At 47.1% G+C, this 8,635-nt stretch overlaps 1 pseudogene; it reads left to right on the top strand.

The window, feature by feature from the left end:
- The first annotated feature begins 4,542 nt into the window (after positions 1-4,542).
- LOC124551628 lies at positions 4,543-4,659 on the top strand (annotated as a pseudogene).
- The last annotated feature ends 3,976 nt before the right edge of the window (positions 4,660-8,635 follow it).

Below are 8,635 nucleotides of genomic sequence, written 5' to 3'. Positions count from 1 at the left end.
CAATTGGTCTGACAGTCCATATGCTCTTACTTTGTTCATTAAACGACTGTGGGGAACTGTATCGAACGCCTTGCCGAAGTGAAGAAACACGGCATCTACCTGTGAACCCGTGTCTAAGGCCCTCTGAGTGTCGTGGACGAATAGCGCGAGCTGGGTTTCACACGACCGTCTTTTTCGAAACCCATGCTGATTCCTACACAGTAGATTTCTAGTCTCCAGAAAAGTCATTATACTCGAACGTAATACGTGTTCAAAAATTCTACAACTGATCGACGTTAGAGATATAGGTCTATAGTTCTGCACATCTGTTCGACGTCCCTTCTTGAAAACGGGGATGACCTGTGCCCTTTTCCAATCCTTTGGAACGCTGCGCTCTTCTGGAGACCTACGGTACACCGCTGCGAGAAGAGGGGCAAGTTCCTTCGCGTACTCCGTGTAATGATGATATTTCGTTGAAGGATCGGACGCTGACGCTTGTTGATGGCCCAGCATTAAAATCTGCAGCAATTTGCGGAAGAGTTGCACTTCTGTCACATTGAACGATTGTCTTCAGTCGTCGCTGGTCCCGTTCTTGCAGGATCTTTTTCTGGGCGCAGCGACATCGGACATGTGATGTTTTAGCGGATTCCTGATATTCACGGTACACTCGTGAAATGGTCGTACAGGAAAATCCCCACTTCATCGCTACCTCGGAGAAACCGTGTTCAATCGCTGGTGCTCCGACTATAACACCACGTTAGAACACATTTGAATCTTGATAACCTGCCATTGTAGCAGCAGTAATTGATCCAACAACTGTGCCAGACACTTGTTGCCTTATATACGCGTTGCCACCCGCAGCGCCGTATTCCGCCTGTTTACATACCTCTGTATTTGAATACGCATGCCTATACCAGTTTCTTTGACGCTTTAGTGTATAAAGTTGAACCGACTTTCTGTTAAGACAGAATCCTTGGCTTGAACCGTACTTGCATGGCCTCAGTAATACAGTGGTGAAAAATTAAAATGAAGGAACTTGTGAAAAAAAAATATTTTTTATGAAACTTCCTGGCAGACACCGGTGAACACTCCGCTGCAGAGTGGAGATCTCATTCCGGATACGTATTTTTTCTACATTTGATATTACACACAGTTTCCCATACAATTTCAAACAAAGCAAAATAAATTCGCTCACATTTCCAAAAATGGCTCTGAGCACTATGCGACTTAGCTTCTGAGGTCATCAGTCGCCTAGAACTTAGAACTAATTAAACCTAAATAACCTAAGGACATCACACACATCCATGCCCGAGGCAGGATTCGAACCTGCAACCGGAGCGGTCGCGCGGTACCAGACTGAAGAGCCTAGAACCGCTCGGCCACCCTGGCCGGCCGATGACGCTATGCTTCACAGGCCTGCCAAGACAGTCGTGATTTCAAGATAGAGGAATTCCACTTCTAAGCTGACCATCGAGAAGTCCGGATTTAAATCCGATTGGCACGTGTTTTCCGCAGTAGACGACAGTTTTAGACTGTGGCCGAATTGAAAACTGCAGTTCGAATGGAGTGGGCCGAGCGAGGTGGTGCAGTGGTTAGCACACTGAGCTCACATTCGGGAGGACGAGGATTCAAACCCGCGTCCGGCCATCCTGATTTACGTTTTCCTCGATTTCCCTAAATCGCTTCAGGCAAATTCTGGGATGGTTCTTTTGCAAGGGAACGGTGGACTTCCTTCCCCATCCTTCCCTAATCCGATGGCATCTATGACCCCGCTGTTTTGTCCCTTCCCCCAAATGAACCAAATACCTGAATGGAGTGGATCTCAATCTCGTCAGAAAAGTCACTGCCGTTATACAATCGGTACCTAAGAGGATTTTCGCAGTTATTAAGAACAGCGGATGTTGGACTAAATTCTAGTTCACAATTGGGATCTATTTACTGTATGCGTTAGGTTGTTCGGACAACAGTTCAGTGCCTTTATGTCAATTTCCACTCCTGCTGAAACACGTGAGGCAATACTGACCCTACGACTTATCTTAGAGAATAGATTAAGAAAAAGGCAAGCCTACGTTTCTAGCATTTGTAGACTTAGAGAAAGTATTTGACAATGTTGATTGGAATACTCTCTTTCATACTCTGAAGGTGGCAGGGGTAAAATACAGGGAGCGAAAGGTTATTTACAATTTGTGCAGAAACCAGATGACAGTTAAAAGAGTCGAGAGGCATGAAAAGGGAAGCTGTGGTTGAGAAGGGGGTGAGACAGGGTTGTAGCCTCTCCACGATGTTATTCAGTCTGTATATTGAGCAAGCAATAAGAGGAAGCAAAAGAAAAATTCGGAGTAGGAATTAAAATCCATGGAGAAGAAATAAAAGCTTTGAGAGTTCGCTGATGACATTGTAATACTATCAGAGACAGCAAAGGACCTGAAAGAGCAGCTGAAAGGAATCGAGAGTGTTCTGAAAGGAGGATATAAGATGAACATCAACAAAAGCAAAACGAGGATAATGGAATGTAGTCGAATTAAATCGGGTGATGCTACGGGAATTAGATTAGGAAATGAGATACTTAAAGTAGTAAAGGAGTTTTGCTATTTGGGGAGCAAAATAACTGATGATGGGCGAAGTAGAGAGGATATAAAATGCAGACTGGCAATGGCAAGGAAAGCGTTTCTGAAGAAGAGAAATTTGTTAACATCGAGAATAGATTTAAGTGTCAGGAAGTCGTTTCTGAAAGTATGGAGTGTAGCGATGTATGGAAGTGAAACGTGGACGATAAATAGTTTGGACAAGAAGAGAATAGAAGCTTTCGAGATGTGGTGCTACAGAAGAACGCTGAAGATTAGATGGGTAGATCACATAACTAATGAAGAGGTATTGAATAGAATTTGGGGAGAAGAGGAGTTTGTGGCACAACTTGACCAGAAGAAGGGATCGGTTCGTAGGACATATTCTGAGGCATCAAGGAATCACCAATTTAGTATTGGAGGGCAACGTGGAGGGTAAAATTCGTAGAGGGAGACCAAGAGATGAATACACTGAACAGATGCAGAAGGATGTAGGTTGCAGTAGGTACTGTGAGATGAAGAGGCCTGCACAGGATAGAGTAGCATGGAGAGCTGCATCAAACCGTCTCAGGACTGAAGACCACAACAACAACAAGGTTGTCTCTGTGGTGTCACCGCCAGACACCACTCTTGCTAGGTGGTAGTTTTAAATCGGCCGCGGTCCATTAGTACATGTCGGACCCGCGTGTCGCCACTGTGTGATCGCAGACCGAGCGCCACCACAAGGCAGGTCTAGAGATACGTACTAGCACTCATCCCAGTTGTACGGACGACTTTGCTAGCGACTACACTGACGAAGCCTCGCTCCTTTGCCGAGCAGATAGTTAGAATAGCCTTCAGCTAAGTCCATGGCTACGACCTAGCAAGGCGCCATTAGCAGTATATTGTCTGAAACTATAGAGTCTCACTTGTATCGTCAATAGCGATGTACCAAGGATGGATTAAAGTTAAGTATTCCAGAAGCTACGTACTTTTCTTTATAGCATTCATTACGTATCCTGTTTCAGACCTCACGCCATCCTTTGGGTGTTTATAGCGTGCATTGCGGTCCCCTCAAACCACACTGTGTCGGCACTTCTGTCGACACATCAGTCTCGTTTCTTTAAATTTCATAAGTACTAATGCTAATGGTAAGATGAGAGTGAATTTAATTTACATCATTGAAATCTGAACGAGAAAAATGCCTGCAATACCAAATACGTAAATAAACATATCTTTTCCTTATCTTTGCCTTTATGTTTATTTACACCACTGTAGAATATGGCATTACAAGCTGAATAGCAAAGTAGTTCTTGACAGAGGAGCTACGAAGCGGAATCCATTTGTCCCGGTCCTACAGCTGGTTCAGAGAGGGGAGGCGCCAGACCTCAACCCACCCCGTGCGTGCTGGCCTTCCATATTCGATCGCCGCCGCCCGCCGGCAGATGGCAGCGGTGTCGCAGCCAGAGCGGAGCCCTCGTCCTGCCGCAGCCATATTTGCCGTGCGCAGGTCGGCGTCTGCAGTCTGCGGGCTTTTTGCCGCTCTCCCCCTGCTCCTCCTCCGCCGGCTGCCGTAGCTCACCGCTTTACGAGCTCTCCGGCGCGACTTGGCGACCGTGCCAGGACTCTCCGTGAAGAACAGCCGCCACTCCACGCTTGGCCTACTACCCTGTGTGGTCGCCGGCGGGACACGTGGTACTCTTTTATTACCTAAAACAGACTCCTTAGCGCAACTCGACTACAAATACAGCGATGAATTATCTGTGTAATGTGACTATACTTGGCTTGTAGAATAGTTGAGATGCGACTGTTAAACTGCTGGCTATGAAAACTGCGACAGCTTGAAGGCAGCATGCAACAAACTTACAACTGGCATTGTTTGAAATGCTCGTACGTAAATCTTTAGCTAACAAAGTAGGTACAAGTAACAGCATTTACATTATGCATACGGTAGACGTGTCTACACTGGTGTGCAAAACTTAAGGGCGAAAGTAATACATGTTTTGTCAGTATCAAGTCAGGCAACGGCCTTGCCGCAGTGAATACACCGGTTCCCGTCAGATCACCGAAGTTAAGCGCTGTCTGGCGTGGCCGGCTTTTGGATGGGTGACCATCTGGCCGTCATGTGCTGTTGCCATTTTTCGGGGTGCACTCAGCCTCGTGATGCCAATTGAGGAGCTCGTCGACTGAGTAGTAGCGGCTCCTGACAAAGAAAACCATCATAACGGCCGGGAGAGCGGTGTGCTCACCACACGCCGCTCCTACCCGCATCCTCAGCTGAGGATCGACCACTTGTGGCCTGAAGGCGGAGTGCACTACCAAGTCACTCGATGACTATACGTACGGAGAACTGCTACAGGTATAACAAAAGGTAACTGAAAGGAACACGCAATTAGACGAATTGAAATGACACTTTCCGAGACAATAATTAGACGGAAGTAATCGTGATTTACCACAGTCCCATGGACATTAAAAGAAGCAGAACATGGTTCTTAGTAGGCTGTGTGATCACCAATGGACGGCAGTGCATGCTCTGGAGCGTTCTACCATGATGGCGAAGTGGTTGATAAAGAGAGCCTGTAGTAGGGCGTTCCATTCCTCCACCAGTGCTGTTGACAACTGGTGGGTGGTTGATGGTGCATTCCACACGTGTCCTGCGGGATTTAAGACGGAGCGACGGGCAGGCCAGTCCATTTGCCGAAAAACCTCTCCTTCCAGGACCTCCCTACCTGCACCGTCCCATGACGTCACTCATTGTCATCCATAAAAATGAAGTCACTCCGGTTTCACATCACGTGCCGTCCAGCTCCCTGAGCACGAGTGCGAGATTTCTGGCGACATGCTCCCGCAGACTCGTTCATTTCCACCCAGTAATTAATATGTTGCTTTCTGTATCATGTCCTTAACTTTTTGAGAGAGTTTATTTTGTTTAACGTTTCACGAATTAGTAAAGCACGACCACAACCGTAAGTAACAGATTAAGTCACGTGGTATATAGCGATTCCCAGTCTGAGACTGCAAATGACAGGCTGTTTAATGTGTGGTAGATATAAAGCTACCAGCACACACAACTAATAACGTCATGTGAGTATGTGAATTGACATCCAACCGTTTTACTCCAAAATTTAGCATCCTAGACATAAATGTTTAAGCATGGTGTGAGTGAACGACATATAATGCCCCAGCTTAGCGACATATGTCGTAACTACTCTCACCTTCAGAAAAAACGAAACGCCGTGAAGGATTAGCGATAGGACGCTGGTATTCACAGGACATGTACATTAATATATTCTGCAGAAATGATTAGCATTTCAACCAAGTCGGCCGGCTGGTTCAATGTCAACATCGAGATCGCGGCGCAACACTAGCTACAGGTAAAATGTGGCTGCGGCTCTCGTTGTCGCTAAAAACAGTAGGTAATGGATGAGTGTGACTTGAGCGCACGTACAGGATGCCTCACACTGTTATGAGTGAACCGTAACGTCCAATCAGTGAGTTTGAAAGAGGGTGCATTATTGGCATGAGAGAATGTGATGCATCCATCCGGGATATTGCTACTCGTGTGGGACGAAGTATCTCGGCAGTGCAACAGGTGTGTGCAGAATGGTTCACAGAGTGCCGTAGAACACGACGAGATGGGTCAGGTCACACCACCCAGACCACCTCCTGAGAAGATCGACACCTCAACCGAATGGCACGGCAGGACACATCTGCGTCCTCCTCGTCTCTGGCGCAACAGTGGAACACATCGTTCAAATGGTTCAAATGGCTCTGAGCACTATGGGACTCAACATCTGAGGTCATCAGTCCCCTAGAACTTAGAACTACTTAAACCTAACTAACCTAAGGACATGACACACATCCATTCCCGAGGCAGGATTCGAACCTGTGACCGTAGCAGTCCCGCGGTTCCGGACTGCAGCGCCTAGAACCGCGCGGCCACCGCGGCCGGCGCATAGATTTAAAGAGCCAAAAATTCATGTAACCTACGGATCATTAACAATTATGTCTGAAAAAAGCTCTTCTCTCGTACTGAGCTTCCTTCGCACTACGTTCCATACCAATAGAATGCGGTTTTTAATATTCACTGCGCCATATTTTTTTCGCATTTCAATCAATGTTTGCCTTAAATTTAGAAAGACTACACGCTGCTAAATGGCCGCAAGTCCTTAGCACACATTTCCACTCTCATCAGCCACTAAGTCTTCGTACTTTTCCAAAATATTTATTGAGTGAGGAAACTGCTGGTCAAATCTCAAAATACTCGAGTTTTAGTGACTTTTTCCACAGTTTGCATTGTTAGACACCTACCGATTTTTTGAAGGTACCCCATAAATGTACGAAAACTTTCCCTTGCTGTACTTGTTCTCTTTATCGTGACTCGTATACAATCCCCAATTCTAAATTTCTCCTCAGTTTCCTTTAAGTTTCGTTTGTTCATTTTGCTGTTCCCATCATTGCAGTGAAACTGCCTACCCAAACAAACACCTGGCTGTTCTGTAGTCACGTTCGATTGACAGGGCAACGCGTTGTCAGAAGCAGCAGGCTGAACGCGTCCCATGGAGGTTGCAACGCCTGCGGAAACCCAGGTTGGCCTCCCTTTTAACCATTGTGTTTCACATTACGTAAATTGAAGGAAGGGGGTGGACGAAGGAAAGGAAAGGGATTACTGATGTCAGCTGCATCGGGATTTAGTGCGGTATCAGCGTAGAAAAATGCAAAGGTGTGCCGGACTGGGATTCAAACACGACTTCTCCTGCTAGCTACACAGTTGCGTTAACCACTGCATCACACGGACACAGTGCATATCGTACCTGATCTGACAATCTCGGCAACGCCCTCGGCCGACCCTCATTCCCACGTAGCGGCACCTATCCACAGTTTTTGTCCATATCCTCCGTGCGCCGTGCTCGCTACTTTGAGATTCCTGCAGGAGGCGGGACGTAGTTGCGCATCCGCACTGAATGCGGTGGATCCATTGCCTGTCGAGGCGAATCAGTTACACCGAAGAGCGAAAGAAACTGGTACGCAGCCTAATATCTTGCAGGGCCCCGACGACCAGGCAGAAGTGCCGCAAGACGACGTGGCTTGGACTCCACTAACGTCTGAAGTAGTGAGGAGAGAATTGACACCATGAATCCTGCACGGCTGTCCATAAATCCGTAAGAGCACCAGAGGGTGAAGTTCTATTCTGAAGAGCACGTTGCAAGGCATCTCAGATATACCCAATATGTTCATGTCTCGCGAGTCTGGTGAGCAGAGGAAGTGTTGAAACTCAGAAGATTGTTCCTGGAGCCACTCTTCAGCCATCCTGGACGTGTGGGGTGTCGCATTGTCCTGCTGGAATTGCTCAAGTTGGTCGGATTCCGCAGTGGACATGACTGGATGCAGGTGATACGGCAAGATACTTACGGACGTCTCACCCGTCAGAGTCGTATCTACACGTATCAGGCGTCACATATCACTCAAACTTCACAGGCCCCACACCAGCCTCCGCCAGCTTGAACAGTTCCCTGCTGACATGCAGGGTTCATGGATTCATGAAGTTGTCTCTATACCTGTACACGTCTGTTCGGTCGATACAATTTGAAACGAGACTCGTCCGTCCAAGCAACATGTTTCCAGTCAAGAACAGTCCAGTGTTGGTGTCGAGAGGCCAAGACGAGGCGTAAAGCTATATGTCGTGCAGTTATCAAGGATACACGAGTGGGCCTTCGGCTCCGAAAGCCGATATCAATTATGTTTGATGTTGCGTTGAACAGTTCGCACGCTGACACTTGTTGCCGGCTCAGCATTGAAATCTGCAGCAGTTTGCGGAAAGGTTGCACTTCTGTCACGTTAAACGAATCTCTTGAGTCGTCGTTGGTTCCGTTCTTGGAGGATCTTCTTCCGGCCGTAGCGCTGTCGGACATTTGATGTTTTAGCGGATTCCTGATATTCACGGTACACTCGTGAAATGTTCACCGCTACCTCGGAGATGTTGTGCCCTATCACTCGAGCGCCGACTATAAAACCACGTTCAAAGTCACTTAGATCTTGATTACCTGCCATCGTAGCAGCAGTAAGCTTTGTAACAACTGCGCGAGGCAGTTGTTTTATTACATAGGCAATGG

The sequence above is a fragment of the Schistocerca americana genome, chromosome 9 (assembly GCF_021461395.2).
Source record: "Schistocerca americana isolate TAMUIC-IGC-003095 chromosome 9, iqSchAmer2.1, whole genome shotgun sequence".
Classification (NCBI taxonomy): Eukaryota; Metazoa; Arthropoda; class Insecta; order Orthoptera; family Acrididae; genus Schistocerca; species Schistocerca americana.
Note: the sequence above shows the minus strand (reverse complement) of the source record. Positions and strands in the feature narration are given on the sequence as shown.